Genomic DNA, 26,153 nt, shown 5'->3' on the forward strand with positions numbered 1-26,153 from the left:
GAGTTTGTGTTGAGTAGTTCTTTTCACCAGTAAGGAACAGTTTTAAAGGTAAATGATGTCATGGTCATACCAAATTGGAGATTTTTTTGTCCCACCCATTTTATTTCAGGTAATCCACATACAAAATCCTAAAACATGGAGTTTCTCACTAAATGTACCTGTCTTGAGACCAAATCTGCAAAAACTAGGAGAAAGGACTACCCCCTAAAATGTTTTTTTTCCCCTTGTCCCACCCCCTAATGTCCAAATTAAATTGAAGTAAAACAGTTATAAAACAGTTATAATTAAATGTAATATTCTATACATATATTAATTCTTTCATTAGTATCTCATGTAACTGCGGGAACATTTGGTTTAATAAACAAAATACTTCAAATAATAATTACTAATCATGGAATTTGTGTCTTACATGATGCACGCAACTTAACATAACTTTTTTAGCATAGAAGAATATAGCAGAGATCACATGATACGCTGGACGTGACATCATCAGTTTTCTAAAAGAATGGTTACAGCAGTCTTACTCTACCCCATGCAACCTTGTTACACATACATATAGTCAAATTAGACAATTATTAACATTGTTAATCATTTATTCAAGTACGTATGTCTTCTCGAGCAGTAACATTTAGCTAGTTTCTACAGCCCAAATACAGACAAAAGTACAGATTTGCAACCCTATTATCTGCAAAACTTGATTAAAGGGTTGCAACACGTTTTATAATCATTAAAAACACAATGTAACAGCTGCGCAACTGATCCGTAAGTTGAGCTAAGCAAGCCTTTGACAGTTTATTACAAATTTATAGATGAATATGTAGTAGAAAATCAGAAAAGTGAAGGTTTACATATCATGAATTTCGAAGCCCAAATGTCGTCCAATTCTGGAATGACATGTCCAGATGAGAAGCAGGAGTTCATAGTGAAAATTTCCTGCATCGAAATTGATTTTTCAATCAAACGTTCAATAAACACAATTTGTTTTCTTAAAAGTGTACTTTTGAGGAAGAAGCTCACAGTTATCAAAAAAAAAGGACAGAAAACTAATGGGACGTGTGAGTGATAGGGACGTTTTAACAGCAATCACTGTTCTGATGACATCAACAAAATCATTGTCATTTACAATAAAAAAGCTTTTTGTTTTATGGGTGTAACCCTCTTAGCAAGCCAAAGTACATTGGTATGTATGCACTTTTTCATCAGTTAAGAACAGCGCAAGCAGACTTTTCCTGATTCAGTGACTTTCCAACCTTGAGAATGCCATCAGTGCAATCAGTTTCTCTGTGTTATCACTTACTTGCCTTTGAAGGAAGCAACAGTAGAACATATCCGTTTATTTTTTTTTTTTTAGGCTAACATTACTTGGTATTGACATAGATATGGGCAGGAAAAAACATGCCTTTCTTCACATTGCATCGATTTAACATGTCACCAAAGCTGTCCTCTGAGATTGCTGTCGTCACTTGCAGACAATGTAGATTCAAATCCAGGATTTAAGATTATAGATTATTTGAGTCAATAGGCACTTCTGCAGTAAAGAAAAAAAAAAATAAAGAATTAAAAACATTTCTTTCCTTGTGCCTGCTGTTAATATCCTATTTCTGAACCTTTCAAAAAAGCAATGGTTGTCTTGTTATTTATATATATATATCAAAACAAGAATTATTTATTGCCAGAGTTGTCAACAGGAAGGTTTAGGTCATTTAACTACACAACAAGTTTGTTCAGGTCATGATGTGAAGTTGTCTTGAAGCCATGGACCCGTTTTTGCATGTGCTGTGCAGTGGTGTGGAAAACAAACGGATGGTTTTTCTGTTTTTGTTTGTTTGTCTTTTTTTTCCGAGGCACTCCACTCCAGACAACACTCCATGCAATTGCTGCCAAATCCTTGCCAAACTGAATAATTCAATTATCCCCCCTATAGCTGCTTTGGGCTAGCTACTTTTGTGTGAGCAACAATCAAATCACTGAGGAAGCTCGCCGAGTGGTTCTTTCTGAGACACTGAGTATAGATGTACAGCCCGGAGATTGTTTTTATTGAAAACAATTCGGTTGATTAAACGAGGTGTGACTGTGGAGTGGGGATCTGAAGAACATCGATTGCTTGTACAATTGTTTGTTCCTTGTTAGAAGTGTGATCTAAATCTGTGGTTACTTAAAGTGTGTAGGGCATACTTTTTTTTTTCCATGTCTCTCTTAAACAATCCAGGTCAGAAATCCTAACAGACTATATTCTTTAAAGTGTGCTCAGGATTACACGCCTGCAGATTATTCATTTTTATCATTTTTTACATGTAAGTGCGGTAATGTACTTTTTTTTAGGGATAACTGAGCTTTAGAAGCGCTCGCGAATAACTACACCTACCCATTGTAGGTAATACCCTGCTTTCAGCCTATAGCTTTACTCATGTAGTAGTAACCGTAATCCTCTTAAACACACGCATACAAACGATGAAGAACTTGTAATGACCAAGGTTCTTTGTGCCTTTTATTTATTTATTTGTTTCATTTTAATTTGCTCACTCACTGTCCTTCCTCTCCCTATAAGGAGATTGCATTAACATACTCCCCTCCTGAAGTAAAAATCCTGTAAATCTAACATTGTTTTGAAGCATTTGATTTCCTTCCCTAACATTTTGGTTAACCCGTTGGATATTGAATCATATTGTTATTTTAAAAAAAATAGTTCTGCAAAACCTATGCTTGTTTTTATTTTTTTATTTTTTTATTTAATTGAAACAGCTGCAAGCATAATTCCCTTTAAATAAACAATATTGTCCTAAACAACAGTTTAGTGGAAATACATGTATAGTGTACATAAATGGTAAATGGCATGTACTCATACAGCACTTTTCTACCTTCTTTCCTACATTCACACACTACCACTGCCTATCACTGTCGCCAACCTGTAACCATCAGGAGCTATGTGCGGTTCAGTGTGTGTTGCCCAAGGACACTTCGACAAATAGAAAGGTAGGGTGACCATTTTGGATGAAAAGAAAAAGAGCCACTTTTGGAGAACATTTTTTTAAGACCAAAACGAACAGCCGATTTTGAAAGCAACTCCTCAATGAGATGTTGCTGTTTGTTTGCAAGCTGAAACCAGACTTAAAGACAAGGCAACAACTTAAAGTCATTGTCCGAGGAGGGCCAGGTCTGTATCCTCTTTAATCCTGGTAATCCCCCTGCAGAAATCTTGATTTGCCTTTGTAAAAGAGATTGGGAGATGATAAGATGCTCGTTCGCCTCCTCAGAATATCTTATAATCTGGCTTGAACAGAGGACTCAGGGGGTATTTAGCCTGCCTTGGCATTTGCCCAAGCAGATGGCTCTGAGGGGGAGTACACACTACCTTAGTGTCCAGCCTCCTCACTCTCTGCTCAGTCCTCTTAAAAAAAAAAAAAAAAAAAGAAAAAAAAAGAACAGTAGGATGATAATCAATGTTGTCTATGTTGCCGCTTGACTCTTTAAGTACTTTCAGCCAGCTTATGGGCTTTTGTAAGGATAATCGGTAGACCTCAGACAATTGTCTTTTTTTCCATACCAACAGTATTCAAGCCGGAATGCACAATAATGCCGATTTAAAGGAGATGCCTTTTCCTAGTTCCCACAAAATAACTTGACAAAACTTAGTGGCTGGTGTGTTTCAAACTTGCTTCTCTGGTGCAGGAAAATAACATGTCTTGCTGTAAAAAGACATCTCACAGGCAATGTCTCAATTTGTTCCTGTTTCTGTCTGATCACATACACACACAATGAACCTGAATGTCTACGCCAAGGTAATTTTAACACTTCAAGACTTAACAAGGATTGTGCTGACCCATTCTGACAACAGACAGAGACAAGCCCCATCTCACCAAGTAAAGAATGAGATAGCCGGGGAAGAAACAGTTGCTCTTTTTAAGCTGCAAACCATTTTCTGCAGCAACAGCTGTCAAGACGCTCTCATCTGTAAGAACAAAACGTATACCACTTTACTCTGACAACAAGCTGTGGGTTCCTGCAGTATTATATTTAGAAACTATAGCAATGCAATATCTCTGACAGCGCATGTAAGGTGGAAGCATAAGTCGTTTATATTGCTTTCTTGAGCTCACCTCCCGTACATAATGCCACCGGCAATCCTAACAGCTTGGACTGGACACCTGCAGCAAAAGCATTTGAACAAATGAGATCAGCCCATTGACTAATTGAAGCTGTGGACTGCAAAGATCCGCATGCACGGTCGAAGTGTTTAAGCAAAACATTTCCCCCATCCAATCTTTCTTTGAGTTTGAGTTAACAGGATTTCGCTGTCAGCATCAGCCTGGAACAGAGACAACAAAGGAGAGCAGTGGCCCTGAAGCCTGGAAACATTTTAATATTTATATGCTCATACGTCATGACGTGGATTACCTTTGTGCACACCCACACTGCTCAGTGAACCAAAAGGAGGCAAGAAATGAAAAATTAGGTTTCACAGACAGAGTTGTCTCATTAGGCAGGAAGCCTTTGCGTTCCAATAGCAGTAATGAATAATACTTAGGACCTTGACAGTTATCAGGTGTTTTTTTGGAAGTCTACCTCATTTTTTCGATTTAAAAACGGATTGCACCCCTGCCAGTGAGGGACTTTATGCATAAAATAAGAGTAAACACTAGAGCATTAACGAGAGGAGACTGTGATTTATAATGCACAGGACTAAATGTAACCAAGCTGTGGTCATAGAAACATAGCCAGCTAATGTCAGGAGCTATAATAAATACTCAACTTAAAAAGTCAAACAATGTTTAAAGTTAAACCAGCAATGTATACATCTTTAAACATATTTCACATCTTATAAATTGCTTATCATAATTTGTTAAAAAAAAAAAAAAAAAAGATTTGTCATCGATATTGGTTCATTTTGAACAATCAAATTCATTGAGCCAGATTCCTTGTGTTTCTTGCAAGATAATTAAGTGTAAATTAAACGTGAACAAACAAACGAGAAAACAAGAATTAATGGCAAATCCTTTTTTCTTTTTAGTTTTGTAAAGTTTCAGTCAACTGTTGTTGTTCCACATAAAAATAATGCAAACAGAACATTATTAGAACATTCTACCACACTGTATGGTCACATGTCTTAGCAGAATTCAATGTTTCCAAACATTGGACTGGAATTACGGCTTGAACATTTTTTGCTGACCTCACATGCATGTTGTCCGTTGCGATGATTATTTTTAAACTATAGTAAAATAAACCGACTGTACCACAATCCAAAATGTATTTTCTAATACTGTTAAAATCAATTTATTTGATTTGATTTCAAATTACTCAACAACTTGCCTCAGACAGCTCATTCTGATTGAACCATAGGAATTTATCCATTCATCAATCAAGTTGATTAGTTGTTATACCCCTACTATCAAGGCCTCCGTCGGTTAGCGTTGACCATGGATGACATATCCTAACTCTTGTATTGGTATGTATCTGGTTGTCTGACACAGCATCGTTAGTGTCTGAAAAGGTAAATTGCATTCTTTGCCGCAGAAATCGCATCTATAGGTGGTTCTGTGGCTGTCGTTGTTGCAAACTTATCTGCGAGCTCACTTGTCTTCTGATGCACCCATCATTTAATTTTCACCTGACTTATACCCATAGATGACTGTCTAATGTACCTTGTCTTTGTTTTCTGTGCAATACGTTGATATATTGTCTAAAATTATTTTTTCCTAATATGCTTCCAACCTTATGATAACTCATGAATTTTAGCCAATGTGCTAATTCTGGCACATTAACCTAAAAAAGGTGAGGAATGTAGTTTTTAACTTATTGATATTTTCATGTTATTCGTTGATCTCATGTAATAACATTAAATTAACAGTAAGATGCTTGAAATATTTAAAGGAAATCCCTCTTCATCTGTTAAATTGTATTTTTTCCTAATAATTCAATTAAGTTCACAGTGTCTACAAATTTAAACTGTGTTCTTAAATTACTTTTTCTCAGATACGGTTTGTTTTTGTCAAACATGTTCCAGCGGAATACCGTCCGCCTTCGTCAGAGTCATCATCAGGTGTTGGTGATGTGATGTCTTTTAAAACAGATGATTGTGACTGAGGCGGAGTCACCTGTCAGACTTTGACAAGTGACTCCGCCCTATTAGAACACACATATTTTTTCCTAATTTTAAGTTTTCCTAAAGTTTTTCTTTTTTTTGCTGATGTCGAAGTGGTGTGATTTGCAAGTATTTTACCTATACTTTTAATCTGTTTTAAACTTGTTTGTGAACCGAATATACATGAGCTATTATCAAGCTACAACTGCATCATCATTTGGCCAAGATGATAAACTTTCCTAAAGCCTCTCTCTGAGCTGCTCATTGCTTGTTTAGCCTGCACTGTAATCTTATTTCAAACCAGTTCAAGTCAGTGTTAGTCATAAGTTTAAAAAAAAGAAATAAATGGCAAAATATCTTTTTAAATTTTTCTGCCAAAAAAGATTACTTTCATTTCTAATTTGACAAAATATCCAAAAAATACATTACACAAAAAAATTATAAGATTTTTTTTTCAAGCAATCTTAAAACAAAAAGTTGGATAATTACCAGTAATGATGCAGCATTATGTGCATGTTTTTTTCTGGCTAAAAATCTAATAGTGACAGAGCAAATTGTAATAATGCCCAATTACTAAGCCGTTATGAAAGGATAGGACTACACAAGAAAACCTCTAACCCTTTCTTTTTTGGAGGGGATATAATCAAAGCTTCGATTCAAAAAGAATAATTAGTAACAAAAGAAAGTATTGAATTTTGATTTTTCTGTAATAGAATAATAGCATTCCTTATCCATTTTATGTCATTGAAACCCAAAAGATTTTGGATCAACTACTTTATTGGGTCTTTTTGTGTCTAAATAACTTTGCTCAATATCTTATTGTATTTCTTTTGTGCTCACTTGACTGTTGTCTGCTTCAAAACTCACAAACAGTCATTATGTGGACAAATCATATTTTATACCATCACACTCAGAGACAGGTCTTGCTGGTCGGTGCACACTTGGATTACCCCCCCCCAACAAAATGGCCAACACTTCAATGACTCCTTGAATTGGACCGACCTTATTGTATTGTGCGGATGATTACGTTATGCTCCCTCAGATAATGACTGCGCCCTACTTTGACTTTGAGGCAGTGACCTGAAATAAGGCACACGGGTGAAATCCGAGTCTGGATGAACCTGGAAGTGATTAAGGTCACCCAGACACAGCATATTTGTTTGACCCCTCCCCCTGGGCGTCACCAGTGAATCGGCTGGTGTCTGCAAAGCAGAAGTGGGGCGAGGGAGACCTCTGTTTTGTGCTTCTTAATCCCGAACATCTTTTTTAATTACCTGCACAGCTGTTCCCATAAAATTGATCGTTTATGTTTTATTATGAAATACATGTTGATAGATAGAATTTAGTCCTTGGACTTTAGGTTCAAATTTGTTGCAACATTAACTTCTTATTTAATAAATGATGTCTAAAAATAACAGTCTCCTTCCTATATTTGGACTCAAGGACTTTTTTTTCGCTCAGTGTCATTAAGGTCATGTGAACACTACAATGCATGCCAGTGCTCATTACATAGCGAGATTTGGTTTTGGAATTTTATTTTAAACGACAACAGTATATTGAATGTAATCAATGAATGGTGTACAGAATTCTGGTACTTAAGTGTCCAATATTGCAGTGTATGTGTTATCTCAGAATGCTGACTGCACTAAAGAAAAAGAATGTTGAGGTCACCAAAAGTTCAAAGGTGTAGGTCTCTGCGGCATGATTGTAGAAACATGTGATGCAGTTTGTCTGTAAATGAAAGACGAGGAAAGTGGAATGCACATTAAAAAGGAGAATGACAAAAAAAAACATTGCCCTGCTACATCCTGTGTTAGTTTCAGATTAAATTTCGTTCAGTTCCTTTGATACATTATTAATCGCAATGGCTGAAAACTGTGAGTTTTCCAGCCCAAATCTCCCTGACATGATGCATACATTTCTTAATGCTGGAGGGGAACCAGGGATAACATGAGATCATGCCTGCCTCTTGAGGACACGATGCACTGGGTGGATCTGTGGCTTGTTTTTGTGTTGCTCTGCTGGGGATTCATAGGCAGCTTCTGAGCCATAATGCTCAGATTAAAATTACTCCTCCTCTGGTGAGTATGCAAATCAGACGTGGGGGTGGGGTTGTTAATGAAATAATGAAGTGTGTTTCTTCTTTTTTTTTTGCAAGAGAGACTCTGGGACCCTCTTTTTTTAGGCACAACAAAGAGATCGCCAGGGGTGTCCAGTCTCTTTGGTTAGGTTATGGAGTTTTTTTCTACCTGCTACAATGCTTATTTTACTCCTTAAACACACCACGATTCCTCCATTTCCCTCTGAATGATGTCTATTAAGATCATCTTGGATTGGCTGGATAAATGTGTTTTTTAATTAATGGTCATTATTTTTCCACACCAACCGATGCTGCAAATCATCAATACGTTCAAAGGAGATGATGCTGAGTTCTAAACAATGTGCATCCTTCGGCCAAAAATATCTGTAACCCTGTAAGATGACCCTTCCTGTCACTAGGAAATGCTTTGTCACTCACACTAATACGGCAGATGAATGCTCAGCGTGATACTTGGGTATTTGTCTTCTGCCGCTCTCTTTCTAATGAGTTTACAGCTGATGATCCAGGTCAGAGAAGGGCAAGATCTCCACTGCAGAAGTTGAGAACAAATTCTTCAGAGGGATTACAAGACACACTCTAATCTCTCAACATTCTAGATAGTTTAAATGTCAAACTTATCATATTGTACCAGTTCTGCTTGTGGCGATTTTTTCAAAATCTTACTTTGCTGCTGTTTGCACCACTCGCCATGCTAGGCTGCCCTCGAATTTTTTTATCACCATGGGCTGTTCAGCCACGAATTTATTTGAGCGGAACTTTGTTTTTTTAAGATAAAATATTCCCATTTATCTGAACAGCAGCATCTCCCATAAACTCAACACAACATTTGACCTTGAAAATGTTATGTAGCAGATTCAGTGAGACTGAACCTTTGCAAAGTCAGATATTTGCAAGCATCCTTAACAAGGAGAAGGGGGCAGCATTCCTGCCATGTTTGCCTTTTAGAGATAACACCTTCAGGGTCAAATGAATGACTTGATGTGATGCAGGTCACCTTAAATGCTCCAAGGAACTGACTCTCAGCGATTCATTTTTCTTTTTCCTCTGTAACATTTTAAAATTATTCCATCAAATAAATAATAACAATCCTGGCTTTTTTTTGTTGTTTTTTATATAGCACTGTCAGGATTGTGAAGTAAAAAAATGTGAATGCTATCAAAAATGTCTATTTCAACAAACAAATTGAAGAAAAAAAAGGAAATTTAAAAAACAAACCATTTTGGTTTTCCATTTTAAGTCTACTTTTTGTTCCCTTCCCATCAATCATAAGGACAAAACACTATTTACATGTGCTAAAGGCATGCAGAGAGAATTCACAGACACACAAAAAGAGAAGTGAAGTCTAGAGGCAAAAGATTAAATAAATATATTTTAATATATTGTTAAGTTAAGGTGAAATTAAAAAACAATGAGATAGAAAAGGAATGAGGAGGAGGAGAAATGAGGCTCATGGGAGGAAGGGCGCTGAAACCCAGTGTAATTCAATTTAACTAAAAAACTTTTGCTTTATTCAAAAAGGAGATTGGCGTAACCACCAAAATGAATTAAAATTCATGAACTATTGAAAAATGAGCTGCTAGTCGAAGGTGAAAAAGATGACCCATTCAGAAATGAGAAAAAAAAATATAAATATATATACAGTTGCAAATAGATTAAGCTTTTAGTTTTGTTTAAATGAAATGCTGAAAGAATTCCACAGAGATATCTGATCCCATGTGTAAGTCATTGAAGACTGATCTGGGTTTCTATTGAGCTGAGGGCAAATTAAATTAGAGTAGTAAAACCCAAATGGCTTCCTTAACTCTATAGTTTCGTCAAACTCCTGCTGGCTTAATGCCTTTTCTTTAGCCCGAAACAAGTTGACGCTGTGCCTGAAAACAATAAGCGTCAGGGATCCTTTCAGTCAAAAAGGTTCTTTTAGTTTACTCCACACTATTATCTCATGCAGAAGCAAGCACATGTCACACTGGGAGATACACAGACACACACAAAGCAGATTATTTGCAATGCTTCCTAAACCAGACAAATGAAAGGGAAGTGAGTGTTTGACTTTGATCCATCTACAATGCAAATAACTAATTTATCAGTTGTGCTTAAAGAGGCATACAATGGGCAGAGCGGAGAACATTGTGCAGCTGGGATAATCCCTTAGAAGACTTATCCTGATGCTGCCTTGAGGGGAACAGTTGTAGCAAGAAGCAGATCTCATTCTCTTCCTCTGTGCCGCTGTACGTCTGTTCTTCTGGAAGCACAGTTGCTATCACGGCTCCTGATCAGCAGTTTTTTAGTAATACTGTATTGTGCTGTTTGATTTTCCAGTTAATCCATCAAGTGAAGAGATTCCGCTCAGGATTACAGAGATTCACTGAACCTTTGACTACTAATGTCTGTATCTCCGGGGTATTTCCTAGATGTGCATTCATACATTTATATGTGCGTTTCTACCTATTGCATAGTAGCCTTTAACTGCTGAAGCTACAGCAGCCAGGTTTTTATTGATGATACCCTTGAATGAAGACTTTGCCCAACTTTAACACAACACTCCAAAGCCAACACAAGAAGGAAAGAGGCAGGAATTGATTTTTGGTCTGGTAAGAGAACCCCAACAAAAAAAACTAAACAAAAAAATGCAACCCACAGTTCTTGTACTCTACTTTAGAACTTCCCACATAAAAAAGATCCACCTTGCTTGTTATAACTCCCTGTTGCTTGGCAACAAAACAAACAAGCCTGCATGGATTTGGATAAAATCTGTTTGCAGTTTATGATTTGAATCAGTTGGAGCATTCTGACTGTGTCATTACACGAACCGATTGCATGCAAAAGCTTTTTCAGTCTGGCTCCTTGAGGGCTGTCACTAGTTATTACGGAGTGTGCTATTTGGCAAAAGTGCATTTGCAGTTTAAAGAGCATCCCAAGATATTAGTGGCATCTAATTGCATTACCTGGAGGAGACTGATGGCGCCAGTTAAATTGGCCGGCTCCTCCTAAGGCTGTGTTGAAGTCAAGTGCTTCTTTACAGGTTATACGTCATGTTTCTGACTGGAATCTTTTGTCGACTAAGTGATTTTCTGACAGCTTTAAACCTCTACTCGGCTCACCAAATATACCCCCGTTCCCCGAGCAATCATATATCATACCGTTAATCCACTTTCATCCATGTGAAACTAAAACAACGACTGAATAATAATGGCGGCAAATACAGCCAAATTTCGATGCGTAAGTCCGACTTCTTGTCATTAACTTGTTCAGAATTGATTCATGAATCCGTGCTTGTTTACATAACCAGGGAGTAAAATGTCCCAGCAGCACAATCCATATTCAAGCAGACCAGCTGCGAGGCTTGCTGCATCACTTCTCCATTTACGTACTTAGAAAGTCTGATTGCATTTTTTGGTCTTTCATCATTTGATCGCTTTGAAATAACCACAGTTCAAATCTGCACGCTCTCAGAGCAAATCATTGCGCTCCCAACATGTTTCTGCATTACGTGCATCATAAACAACTCTTTGGGATGGTGGCGAAAGTGGCTCTGCTTGTGTAAAACATGTCATTTCATGGGCAACTCCACATCATTTTTTTTTAGGCCCCAGGCAAACTTTGAGATGACAAGAGAGTCAAATCTGGCAAGTGACCCTTAAAGGAGATGTATCTAGCACATGGCGTCTTCCACTTTTAGATTTAGTGTGGACTGGAGGGGGTTTTACCTCACAGTCCTCATTGAGTCCAGTGGGACTTCCACTTTGGGAGCCAGCTTTTTTAGTGTAGAGGAGGTGGGAAGAGACAACGGTCCACCGAGATGTCTAAGCGTGTTCTCCTCACATGGCGAAGGGGGACAAAACCTCACCGGTAAAATGGCTCATTTTCAAAAGCTCATTAGTTGCTATGAAGAAAGTGACATATCAATCTATTAGTTTATTATTTCTTCCCACTATCCTGCTAAGATCTCTTATCATTTTCACCTTTCTCCCACCTACGCGTTTCCAATCATTTCTCTCCCCCTTCTCTTTTTCCTATGCCTCCCTAATGTGCCAGTGCCCTTCCCACCAATTCCCAAACCACTAACTCCTCCTTTTTCTGCCTCACTTCCCACTAAGGGTGAAATGCCTGTGGGCATTTGCATTCACATTAATGTGAAGAGAGGATGTGTGGTAATAAATTGTTCCGTTCTCTCAATGAGCCATACAGAGTGGTGATAAAAACAACTTTTGTCTGTTGTTGTGCGCTTTTCCCTGGTGGAATGGGGGAAGGGGGGGGGGGGTGTTTGAAGTTCAGATTAATCTTCAGGGAGTCCCACCTATTGGGACTGTTAACCTTTAGCCATTCAGCCATAAAGCAAGTGAGTTCCATTAAAATACAAAATGCATGAAACACTGAGATTGCACACCATTGATCAGCACTTGAATAAATTGAGTTGAAATCCTATTAACATAATCAGTTACACATAAAATGAGATGAATAAAGTGCAGTATAACACCTGCGAAAATTTGCTGCTATCAGCCATTGGTTTCTAATTGTTGAACTGGACTGACTACTTGGAGGTGATGAAAAAAAAATAGAGGTGAAATTCCTGCCATTTGTGCAGAATTTGAGTGTTTTTTTTTTATTCTCTCTTCCTTATTGTGGAACACTGTTTGTGTAAATATAGATAGATAGATAGATAGATAGATAGATAGATAGATAGATAGATAGATAGATAGATAGATAGATAGATAGATAGATAGATAGATAGATAGATAGATAGATAGATAGATAGATAGATAGATAGATAGATAGATAGATAGATAGATAGATAGATAGATAGATAGATAGATAGATAGATAGATAGATAGATAGATAGATAGATTTTTTTTAATGTATATGACCACCTTTTATGGCTTTGTCAATCATAATCATATTGTGCGATATAACCATTTTGTCATATGTATATTTGACTGAAATGTCTTGCAGAAACAAGTTAGCCAAGCAACCTTCACACACAAATCTGTCACAAACGCCCTGTTGTCATCAAAATATAGTCGATTTTTGGCTCTAAGAAAGGTTTAAAGTAGTGTTTTTTTAGCTCAGTGGTTGTTTGGTAATGCATAATAAATGTTTCAAATTTAAAATATGATAGCAAAGGAGGTTCGCTCCCTTCAAACACCCAAACTACATTCTATGACAAATCTACCCTGCTGTATTTAATCTAGAATGCCGGCTTGAAATTCAATCTTCTTGCCCCCTCCATAAGTCTTTACTATCATTTCTTAATTTTTTTTTTTTATTCCACACATTTTTCTTTGCTTTTTGATCTCCAACTCATCCTCCCCTCTGTTACAGGAATAATTAGGGCGATTAATTGAGGTCTATTACGGCATATGTGTGCTCAGATTAGGTGCAGAGGCTCTGTCACCTGACCCTGTGCAGACTGGGAGATGACCCAAATTAGAGCATGCTTCCTCCCACCCAGAGCTCCCTTTTTCTTCCCCTTTGCTCTCCTGCCTTGCAACCCAAGCCCCCACCCCCCTTCCACCATTCTCTCTTCTTCCGGTACCATGCCAGCCTCCCCACATAGCTGCCAGAGAGCACATGCCAATGGTGGCAGCTTCTTAATGAAATAGTAATTGTGACTGTGACTTGCATGCCTCGGTTGCTTTTCTGTTTCATAGCTCTGAACTGACAGCAGTCAACAGAGTTCCAGCACTGTAATTTCATTTATGCACAGCGTTGCACCTCTGAGCATCGTTTGTTTTCATTACACATTTACACTGGCCGTGACTGCTTTTCCAAATCATTACTTTAACTGTTAAGCATCGAAATATTTTAAGAAACCTTGGAAATAAGTCAGCTGCAGACAGTCAGGCAGACAGACGGTGTTACAGACAGACAGACAGATGCAAATGGGAGCCATACTCTGCTCAACAAACAATAAAATGCCTTTTATTCCTTTTTCATCAGGGGATAAGAGAGATCAGCACTATTGTTTCCAAAGTGCCCATGCTGAACTAACATCACTTTCACCCTGTGATCATGTTGAAAATGGAAGAAAAATGAAGACATATTTAGTGATCCCTGATCCACACACCTCCTGTGAGGGGTTTGATGTGTGCAGCTCCAGATTTGATTAGAGACCTTGCTCTGATGAATGTAATCCATCACCTTGTAAGCAGCAGGAATGATTGACTATTTGGTTTCAGTGTCTCTGTCATGAGCATTTGAATTTTATCTTTCTTGGAGTTGCATAACTACAAACAGAATGCAGAAGTCTTAAATGAATGCTCTCGGGGCGATGTCTTTTGTTAAAGCATTGGGAGAGTTTTATTTGTGAACATGTCAGAGGTGGGATATGTATCATTCTTTGTTTAAAAGTGTCTTCTTCCTTTTTTTCTTAAATCTATTTCATGCTTGTTGTCTGTTGTTTCACCTTCTGACTTTCTACTCAAAGCAAAAAAATAAAAATGGCAGTTTCACTTCATCAACAAAATTCTGAGATAACACACAAACAGAGCTGGATACTTCAGAGCATCTCACGACTTTATTCCACTTTATGAGATGACAGCCTCTTTGAACTAGATTACACCCTCCCCAACGATGAAGTCTCAGTTTAGCCCAAAAGTAAGTCTCCTCGCAGGTCAACGAGGGAATTGGCTGATCATTCTGTCAAAAATTAAAAGACAAAAACAAACCAAAAAAGCTAAATGAAAAATCAAATCTGGTGTTTTGTTCTTTCTCCGATGGTTCTGTCAGGTGTGGCAGCTCATCAAACTGAAATAATGAGGCCATGTTACATGATTAGTGAAAAAACTCTTTATATATTGATGTGACAATTGCTGTTCTGTTGGTTTACAGGAACATTTCAACAAAAATCACTTGCTGCTCATTTACATTTTAATACAAAAGCCTTTCTTACAAAACCATTTGTCCGTAGTCAATCTTGAGGTTAAATCTAAAATAACAGACCCAGATACTACAAAATGATTTATGAGCAGTTAATTCTAAAGCCAAACAAAATAAATAATGTGTAAATAAAGACCCATTGTGATGAAAGTAGTGTTTTTGGTGTTTTCAACGTGTGCTTGTAGCTTTTCTTAAAACAATGTAGGGCTTATATTAAAGTCCTCCTAAGACATTTTTTTTTGATTTTATAAAACATTCCCAGTGGCGCATTAATTATGATGATGCAGTTTTTAACCAAAATCCCACAACCTAAATGTCCTAAAAAGCCATCTGAAGCTTTTTGCTGTTTATCTGAAGCCTCTGTTTCCAAAACATAGGCATGGCCATTGGTACTGAGCTGAGTAGCTCCGCCCTCCATCCCCCCTTTCTGCAAGCTGTGTCTTGTGTGAGTGAAGAGCTTAACACAACACAACACGACACTTTCTTCTTGGCCACCCGGACCCAGAGAAAGGGTTTTCCAACTTGGTCAGAGAGAGAACACAATTGCGGGGAACACATTTGGGATTTTAACTCTAAGTTTAAATACGTGCAGCCAACAACAAAATCCAGCCTTAGACGCACTTAAATGGGAATGCAGCAATACAATATTGTGTTTTAATCACATTTGTTCTCTTTCATAAGAAAAATGCCACAAGTACACGTCAGAAACTTAACAGTATTTTCGTCAGAAAGGGACGTTAAGAAAATCAATCCTTAAATTAAACTTCTGAGTATTTTATTTTTCATTAACTGTAAATCAGGAGCAGACGCAATATTGTTGTAGGAAAAAGCTTGTAGCTGTGATGAAGAAGCTACTACGGCAAACCACAAGCTCCATGCTCGGCTCTGTTCTGAAGCATCTACTTGTGGATGACTAGATCCACATGTGTCTTTGTTTTCCTATTTCAAGCAGGCATCTGACTCAAAACTGCTTACCATTTTTCTTGCACCAGTAAGGTTAGGGGTTATAAGGGGCTGTAAACTAGCGGGAAAGCATAAAACAGATGGACGATGGAAAGAGGACGGGTATTCTCTGCACCAACAGTCCTGCCCATGACTAAAAATTGAACTCCTGCCGAAACTATGTCCTAAAATGTTACTGTTTTCTTGATTTTGGCTAGACACATAGAAAAAAAAAAAAAGACTACCGGGAACGCTTTTATAATCGTTCAAAGAATGATTGGAGTGGGACTTATAACAAACGTGCATGCGCAAGTAAATGTTTTGTGCAGAGCTGAAATGATTGTGAAAACCCCTGATAAATCCCAAAGCTTTTTATTTCAAAATATGGAAGCCATGGTGGAGAGGTTCAAAAATAAAATGCTCATTTTGGTTGAACTCTTTCAGTCTTCCTACACACACCAGAGAGATTGACAGTTGGTTTCAAAGAAATCCCAAGCAGTCGAAAGGAGGTGTGCGAGGAAGTAGAACTATCACAAAAGTGGTTTAGTCACAGGCATCACAATATTCGTGTTTTTATTAATCCTCTCTTACATCTCCACAGCACTTTAAACGGAGCGTTGCCAGCACCCTGCAACACACATCAAAGTCAACACTTGTTTGTTGTGTCATCTTTAGATATAGAAATTTCCCAAAACAACTGACAAACACTTTATATGGGAAAAGATCAGGAAAATAACAGATTGTTTGCCGCTTTCTATCATCAGGTTAGAGGTGGGGAAAAGTGATGCTCTGCTTCCATTTAAATGAGGTTTTTAATGCGGAAACATACCTGCTTCAGTGTAGAAGCGCATACCTCATTAAGGTTCATATTAGCTCTACAAAAGTCTGTATAATTCATTTTTTTATGTATTTTTAGACAGAATATTTGATTTGCTGGAGTCTTTTAATCATTTTCTCAAGATTTATGGGAGTCTAATATTTACATGAAACATCAGTCACAGTATATTTGAATTTGATTGCTTTATTTTGGTGCATATGTCTCATGAAAACGTAATTCATTCTCCATACACGGCGGTGAGGAGTGGAGCTGAATTCCAATGACACACCGTCAGGAGAGCTGTGCAAAGCGCAGTGCGCTAAAATCATACTAATCTAAATAATTGACATTACCCATACTGCCTTGACTAAATAATTTAATAATTAAAATAATGCCTGTGCTTCATAGCCGGGGTTTCTCATTAGCAGGCAAAGTGTGCAACCTGGTGCTCACAAATGAAAGTCAAGTGAAACACTTGCAGAAATGACAGAAGTTAAAAAGAAAATGTTTGTGTCTGCGACATGTGGGGTAATGGGGTAGGAAGGCAATGAGGTGGGCGGCTCCGTCGGTCTACAGGTGCCTCTGATTGAGGGTAATCTTGGTGTCCCTCCTCTTTTTTTATCTCTGCAACAAGACCTGCTGCTTCTTAGGGCCTTCAGCTCTGCGGCTGCCTGGCGTAATGAGCTCCACAACCACACAGTGGATGCCCTGCAGGACAGTCCCTACTGAGTCGTAATGAGCACTCCAGTGTATCAATTCATGCTCCCCATCAAGGGGCCCCCAGAAGCCTGCGTTTTCCTCAAACATGGGTGGGGTATGACTTGTTCACCAAATCTCCACTCCGTTTGTGGGGTAATGGCATCCCCCTCTGGGTTCAGCGTGATGTCCCTGCGTGTGTGGTAAGGAGTGATGGCCCGGAGTCTATACTTGGCATCAATCACTCCACATCTGGATGGAAGTGCAAGGCAGAGGCAGCGACTGGGATGGAGAAGTGGCAAAAATAGAGATGAGGCACAGGGCTGGAGTGCCTGGTAAAGAGACAGGAGAGCTCAAGAAGCTGGAGATGAGAAAAGGTAAATGATGGAGGAGACAGATGGAGAGAGTGAAAGAACTGACAGAAGCAAGTGTGAGAGAAGGAAGCAAAGATAAATTGTACAATGAGGGAGCTACACCGCTATAGAAGATGTGGGGAGGGGAAAAAAAGCCATGACGAAAAAGAGAAGAATATCTGGGTTTAATGAGATCTTTGGATAGAGGTGGGAGTGGGTGAAGTGGTGGTGGTGGTGGGGGGTGCAAGCTGTGTCAGAGTCCAAGGTAAGGAGAGATAGTGTAGGAGGGAGAGGCTGAGAGCAGAGGAGAAAGAGGCTCTTTTGCCAAACAGCAGTCCACTGTTGGTGCCGGGGTGGATCTGTGTGTTTAACTGCACTGCTGTGCTTTTGCTCTCTTAAACAATCAGGAGGTGGGTGAGAGGACCGACGGGCCTGGCCATGGAGCAGGCCTTTGAAGCTGCCTCACGCTGCGAGAAACTGTATTGGATTTAGAGAGACTGGTTTTCTAAAAGAGAAAGTGCAGTCTGAAAGATAAAAGGACAAGGAAACCAATAATATATATATATATATATATATATATATATATATATATATATATATATATAAATATATATATATGTGTTTATGTGTATATGTGTTTTTAACATGTTTTTTGTGGCAATATAGGATATAAAGTATACAGTATAAGAAAAAAATGAGCTAAAAAAAGAAAATTAAGCCAGCATTGCAGTTTTAAGTATGTTTTTATTTAAATTGCTGTAAATCAGATGTAAAAATGGAAAAAGCTTGTAGCTGTGACGTAGGATAGACAACGGCACGCCATCTGCTCCCTGCTCCGCTTCATTCTGATGCATCCACCTTAGACGACTAGATTTGCGTATGTCTTTGTTTTCCTCATCTAAGCTGGCATGTGGCTCAAAGCTGTACGGCTGGATAGCTCCAAAATTGCTCCCCGTTTTTGTTGCACCGGCAATGTTCAGTTGGGGTTGTGAGGGGCTGTGGACTAGTGGGAGAGAGTGTAAACCAGTGAATGATTGGAAAATGAGGATATTGCTGAATCCTCACCAAGAGCTCTGCCCACAACTCAGAGGTGAACTTCTACTGAACTCTTGCCATTCTGCAGAAACTATGTCATAGTAAGCGACACAGTTTTTTTTATTATGGTTAAAAACGGCATAATTAAAATTAAAAGACCACAGGGAATGCTTTTAAAATAGATAAAATGATAATTTAAGTGGGACGTTGAGTCCAGACAGCTTGATTACTTTTGCAAACACAATGCAATAAAACTGATTGACAAACTGTCAAAAATGTATTGTTATAGGCAACCTTTTAACCTAATTTTACCAGTTTATCTAATAAGTTTCTCTTTTGGAATTTTTTCTCCAGTTTTTGTTGGTGCTTTTAGGTAAGTTTAGTTAAAGGATTGACCTTATTTATCACCTGTGCAGCAATTTTTAAAACTGGCAGTGCAAAACCTGCAGCAGCTTTTTTGTGACGTTTTGGCCTCATCTGTTTGTTGTTTTTAACAAAAAAAAATTCAAAAACAAAATTAGGCATATTCAATTTGTACCTTCTGTACCTTTAAAAAATGTAAATCAATTATCCCTTACTATACCATGGTTCACCTTTCGGGGTCACGCATACTTTCTCTTGACAATTTTGCGGTTTGTTTTTATTTTTTACAGTGCACTGTTCTGCATCATGATTGGCTGAAGCCCATTGAGAATCAATCTCCTTCATGCCATGTCTCCTATACGGAATGTTTTCAGACTGCCAGTCCTACATAAAGTTATTTTCCATGAAAGTTTGGACTTTAGGAGTTTAGGCAAGAAAGAAAAGTCTGAAAATGTTCATGTTTTTCTAAGTGTGTATTGAGGATTTTCAAATCTTAAAAATATCAGTAATCCTACTTTATAGATTTCACCTATCACAGGGTATTTTTAGAAGGTAATACCTGGGAAAAACGAGGGAACACTGTAATATCTTTGCACAAATTAACAAACAAATCAATGATTAAACATGTTCACCCATCAATGGATGGGTAAGCTCTAGCATCCCTGTGACCCTAAACTGGAGTAAGAGAGCATGGAAAAAATAGGCATAGATGGATAAAGCATGCACCAGTTAAGGTGTTACAATACAAAATAAGCATTGGAAATTCTTTTGATTTTGTTTATCAAGAAAATACTTCTGAACAAAGTAGTTCCATGAGGTATTTAAAATTGACATTAATTTGTTTCCATTGTAAGTAGAAGAATAATGCCAGTTAAGGACATATTATGCTTTCTGGGCCTTAAACTCAAAGAGCATGAATACAAAGATGCACATTCAAACAGTACTTTGATATTTAATATTCTGACTTATTGTTAATATTATAACTAAACTAAATACCAAAAGTCCTTTTGTAAAAGTCTATGTGGTTCTTTGTAAAAGCTAACTGAGCACAAAAAGGTTGTAAATCTATTGCTAATCTGATTGACACAGTCACAGGGACCACGCTGGTGTATTTCCAGAAGCAGTGATCTGTGAGATACTTCCCGACTGAAGGGACATTACAAAGCATCAGGAGTTTCCCCCCTCATGGAAGAAAAAGGCTGGAATCGGGGAAACATGGTGAGAAGCAGAAGCCAGGGGAATTACAGGGAAGTTCTCAAGCAAAACCTCTAATGTACGCAGTGTCGAAGGACAATACACTAGAAACAGTTCTTCTCGGGGGTTTAGCAATCCTGTGGAAGAATATATGGGAAAGAAGCAATACATAACACCAAAGCTCTGAGGCTTTTGTTGTCCACAATAATCTCCTGGAAAAAAAGTGAGCATCACAATGGCGGCCGTCCAAAAAGCGGTCTCAAGAATGAATAGGACAGGGTAGTATGTGGACCAGTATTTTGTGTTTCTGTGTGTGTCTGTTTTGCTGCTCTAAACTGCTGCCAATTTGGCCAGAACACACACACACACACACACACACACACAAACAAAGAACAGGAATGGCAGTGGTGGTTAACAAACAAAAGATCTATAATAATAATAATATGAATTAAAAGTTTAATAGCGTTAAGCTCTGACATGCAGCTTCTGGTTCTGGAAAAGAGAATTGCTTTATAAAACAGCCAGCAGCAGAAATGTTGCTGATGTAGTTAACCCAAGGTCACACAATTCTCATCATTAAGGTTTGCCATAAAGGAGCAGTTTCAGACAGTTACCAGCTAACTATCTGCTCTACACAGTTGGTATCTATAATTGGTTTCAGTATTCTCAATGTTTTCTCCACCAAAATAGTTAATTCGTTGTCTTGGAGCTGTGTGTTTTTGTTCAAAGTTGTCATGGCAAACAGTTGCTTAGACAGAGATGTCCCTGTGAAGCATTTCTTGAACAATAATCATGGCATTTCATATATGCCATAATTGCATCCATCTTGCACCCCTCCGTTAGACCTTTTCAGAGGGATCAGTTCACAGGCTGGACGAGGGGGTTTTGTGTGTTGTGGCCTGTCCCTACCTGTCACTGATGCTGAGGGTCTACTGTCTTTCACATGAGCATTATTTTCCTGTCAGTGAACACTTTTGTGTAAGACTCTTTAATCTGTTGGGGCTAAAGGCTGTGAGGATGTCTGTCCTTTAGCTTGGAGAAAAGTCTGAAGGGGCTGAACTTGGGATAGGATCTGCTTTGTAAGGAGTTTCTTGGGTTGTCTGTGACTTCTATCTACTCCTGTGGTCACACTATTATACCAAAAGGTTATCAGAGTGCAGGCTGCACATACATCTCCCTGACTCTGGTCTTGTTTTTCTCATCCATCTGATCCTACAGGATCTGACTTGCTGTAGTTAGAGTCTTGAGTGATTTTCTTGTAGTCTCTTTTAATATTCCACTTGAAATTCCAAAATACTTAAACTTTAATGTGTAGGAATTTTACTATTTACTATTTAAAGAAAAAATGTTAACTTTTAAAAAGCACTGAGGTTAGAAAGACCAATTTTGTTTTTTTGTTTTTTTTAAACTTGTCCTGTCCAACAGCTAGGCAAACAGATGAGAGCTGAGGGCCTCTTGTGTTGGACATATTTTATTTTAACAAGAGGGGTTATTCATCTTCAGACAAACCAAAGGTATGTCTGAATAAACCCCTTTTGTAATTGAGGCCAAACTTTATTAATTTCAATCATGTTTGAAAATCTTTGGTGTTGGACCGGACGGAAAAGGAAAGAGGGGAAGAAGAGAGAGGGACGTTAGAGAGAGGGGGGGTAGGAGGGTGATAATAGGAGGGGAAGGGGGGTAAGACCATGAAGCAGCATAGAGCAGACAGGTTTACTGGTTGTTTATCATTACGGTACGGTTCAAATGTAGTACAAAAAGGGCGGGGCCTGTTCACACACACACTCAAATATTATCAACACACCTGCTAGCTGCAAAAATGTCCACATGTCAACTTGTACACAAAACAGATAGTGTTCACGAACGCATACCTATGCCTTTAAACCAACTAGTGTGAAATCTTTCATTCATTCAATCATGCAAACTATTAGTGCAAAGGTGAGCTAACACCAGTGCTCAAGTGAGTGTTTATGTTCTTCTAAAATGGATGGTGGAATGTGAAAAGAAGGAGGAGGAGCGCCCAGCCACCCCCACACCCAGACCCCCGCCGCAGCAGCAGCGGCAGCCGGAATTCCCCCAACGCCATACGGGAACAGGCAGGGAACAACCGCCCCCCGGGCGACCAAGACCGCCACCCAGGCCAGGGCAAGCAGGACCGCCGCGAGGCCCCCAGAGCCAGAGAGCAGGGAGGCGCGGAGGGAAAGAGAGCGCCGCCCCAGCCCAGCCAGGAAAGCAGCCCCCCCGCCGCGCCGGAAGAGCCCAACGCAGGGCCCCACCGGAGAGGGACGCCCACAGCCCCAGACGAGCACCCCACCACCACCCAGGAGTTCCGGGCATCCCCCCCGCCCCAACCCCATGTACGAGCCAGGACCCCCCAAGGGAGACCCGCTCCGCACTCCAGGCAGCCACCCACCCGGCCCACGGTTGGTCCAGGTAGGAGCAAGGGAGGGGCCCGCCGCCCCCGCCCAGGAGGGGGAAACCCCGGGGAAAAAAGGGCGGCCCACAAGGGGTGTTATAAATATGGCCCGACCAGGCTCGGCCATGTTGGAAGTTTGGCGGGGCCCAGCGCCCAGAGGCAAGGACCAGGACCCACCCCCCAGGGACACGAACACCCCCGGCTCAGGTGTAATATGAACCCCCCCACCGTGCGGAGAGAGCACCGCCGGGCCCAGGGAGCCGGCACCCAAGGGACACGGCCGCCATCGCCAAGGGGCCCGCACCCCCCACCAGGGAAGGGGTAGGGGACAGATGGACCCAGGTCCCACCTTCCTTGTAAAATGTGTGTGCGTGTATGGGTGTTTGATAGGGTGTTTATTTGCATGTGTGTGTGTTTATGTTTGAATGTATATATTGAAGGGGGAGGGGTGTGTGTACTAAGGGGGGTGCAGTTAAAATTGGCAAGTAGGGCACTAAGGGGACATCTCCTGATTACTCACAGTGATGTCCCCTCACCCTCCACACCAAGGGGCCCTAAGTGTCTAAGGTGCGGTTAAAATTGGCGGGTAGGGTGCCAGGAGGACATCTGCTGCTTGCTTGCAGTGATGTCCAAGCACCCCCCCTACCAAGGACCCTACATGTCTAAGGTGCAAATAAAACCGAAAGAGGGGGGGCCCACTCCATACGGCAACCATAGGAGGGGGGCCACTCCCAAGTAGCCCCCCCCAAGGCGCATCGCAGGCTAGACCCCCCACCCCCTCACCCTAATATGAGGTTATATGAGGAAGGGGGTAAGTTGGGGACAGCTGGTAGACTGTCCCCCGGTGGTAGAAAGACCAAATTAAAAGCAATGAAGATGAACATATTCTACATATTCTTGTAATTATATAGGTATGGATTGATTGGGTTGAGGTTGATGATAACTTAATCTCTAATTGTTCGGAAGACTTATAAAGAAGAAAGGTTTCTGCAAAAGAAACTCTTTGGATGTATATTTTTAGTCTTTGTGTTGGTATACCCTTAAGCCAGACACATTTATAAAGGAGTTACAAAAAAATACTCACAAGTGGTATAGACTATAGGGAATGTGGCATATATGATGATGTTCCATGTACAAAAATTTATTTTCAAACACAATTTTTACATCTACTGCAATGACAACTGTTCACTAAACTAATCATTAACTCCTTGATAAAACTTCTCTTTTAACTTTTTTTATGCGCTGAAATTATTAGTAATATTCTAATGTTATCCATAAAGATTTATCCTGAGGAGCAAGGTGTGCAAAGATTTACAGTTGCCCAAAAGCACTGGTCTTGGCCAATCCTTTCAGTCAGTTTTATCTCATGATTTGCTAATATCATGATTTCTTGTTCATATCATTTTATCCATTTTATCAAGACCCTTTTTGTAACATATATATATATATATATATATATATATATATATATATATATATATATATATATATATATATATATATATATATATATATATATGCTATATTGAAATATCAATACTTTAAAATATAGATGCTATAAAATATGTATGTCCCAAGCAATAACTTAAATTGGAACTTTTGTGTAAATTATAAATTTATACCTTCAAAAGCATTTTTTTAGCTTATCTAATTGTTCTTTTTTTTATCTGAACACTAATGTTCATTGATTCTTTCACAGCATTTGAAACAACCACTCAAACATTTGATCAAAGCTTGAGCAATGATTCAGAAAAAAAGAAAAATCAAAAATAAATTGGACCCATGACTTTCATAGCTTAACACCATCAAACCATAATTGTACTTCTAAGAACTTGGATTAATTGCGTTAGTTGCATCCTGTCTTAGCTGTGGTTTATAGCATGCTTTAGCAGCCGACCGCTGCTGCTCGGCAGAAAGTCTGTCCACTGAGGTTTATAGCAACCAATAGGATTATTTCTGCTTGCATTGCAGCTCTGTCTCTGATAAATGTTTGTTTAGCTAAACCCCCAATCTGTCTGCATGTCTTGGTTCATGTGTGGCCCCAACTCCCACCACTGGGGGTTTTGGTCAAGGCCTCTTTCCCTGCTGCTAGTGTGGAACACATGCATGGCACAACCAGGGCCATAAGGGGAATGGCACACAGCTGGTTTGATTGGCTCTGGCCTTAATCACCCATGTCCCTGCCATCAGCACTCAAAGAGCAGTCACAGACATGTTAACTGTGCTCAAACAAGGGAACTGATTGGGGCCTTTTGCACTCATTTTCAATACTGATTTGCGCTCGGACAAATGAAAGGCCGGTTTCGCTTTGTGAGATGGGTTTCATTGTGTTCACTGCAGTATCATGGGGCCTCAGTTGTTTTACAAAGGAAGGGTTCTGTTTTCAGTGAACTGGATGCTGGGTGTAATATGGTTTCTGGCAGTTGGTTGCCAACATAATTGCCTAAATACAAATGCTATTAACCAAACATTGCTTATGCACTTACATGAAAGTTTTACAAGTTGGGAAGGACAACTGCTTATCGGAATTTTATACTATTTCAAATTTGTCTCTTTGTTATAAATAAATATGCTATTAGACTCCCCTTGTGCTGACCCCTCTTATCAACAAACAGCAGTAAATAGAAAAACTAAAGGTCTATTTATTCATTTATTAAAGTGCAATTCATACTTGTTTACTTGAGTCAAAACCAAGTTTTGAAATTTTCTGACCATGAAAATTAGTCCCTGGTAAAGTGATGGCAATACGAATTTGAAAACACTTAATGACCTGCTCAGCCGACTATAGAAAGAACTACAGTGGTAAATTGGGTAACTTGCTGATAAGCCTAATAGCAAAGCAGCATCCAGGCATTTGAATGAGGGCATTAATGGTTGTTTAAAACAGGAATAATGAAGTGGTGACATTCATGTTCTGTTGCCTCTTGCTCTATACTGAAGTGGGGAAAAAAAAGATCCTATCCTGCATCTGAAAGACATTGGTAGGGACATAGTAGGTCACCAGGACTTTGTGACCCAGAATAGAAAGTCTTAGCCAGTTTTTCTTTCTTCGTTTTTTATATTAAAAGCAGCAAACACACAGATAAACTCAACAAACACTCAAATGTACACTCCTAATCCTTCTGACATACACGTGCATGCACACTCACAAATGCAAACAAGCACAAATGCAGAGCGCATGCACAAAGTGAATGTCCACACAAAGTAGATGAGCTCTATTCTGTGTCGAATCAAAAGCATCTGCAAAGCCAGCTCCCTCTCGGCCATTGAGGCGTGCATCA

The 26,153-nt window shown here is 39.2% G+C and overlaps 1 protein-coding gene across 1 annotated transcript in view; it reads left to right on the forward strand.

Annotated features, from left to right (window-relative positions):
* The window catches only part of LOC101161492 (protocadherin-11 X-linked), a 116,136-nt gene that overhangs the window by 22,825 nt on the left and 67,158 nt on the right, over nucleotides 1-26,153 (forward strand). The window lies entirely within an intron of this gene.

This window comes from Oryzias latipes, chromosome 10 (genome assembly GCF_002234675.1).
Source record: "Oryzias latipes chromosome 10, ASM223467v1".
Lineage (NCBI taxonomy): Eukaryota > Metazoa > Chordata > Actinopteri > Beloniformes > Adrianichthyidae > Oryzias > Oryzias latipes.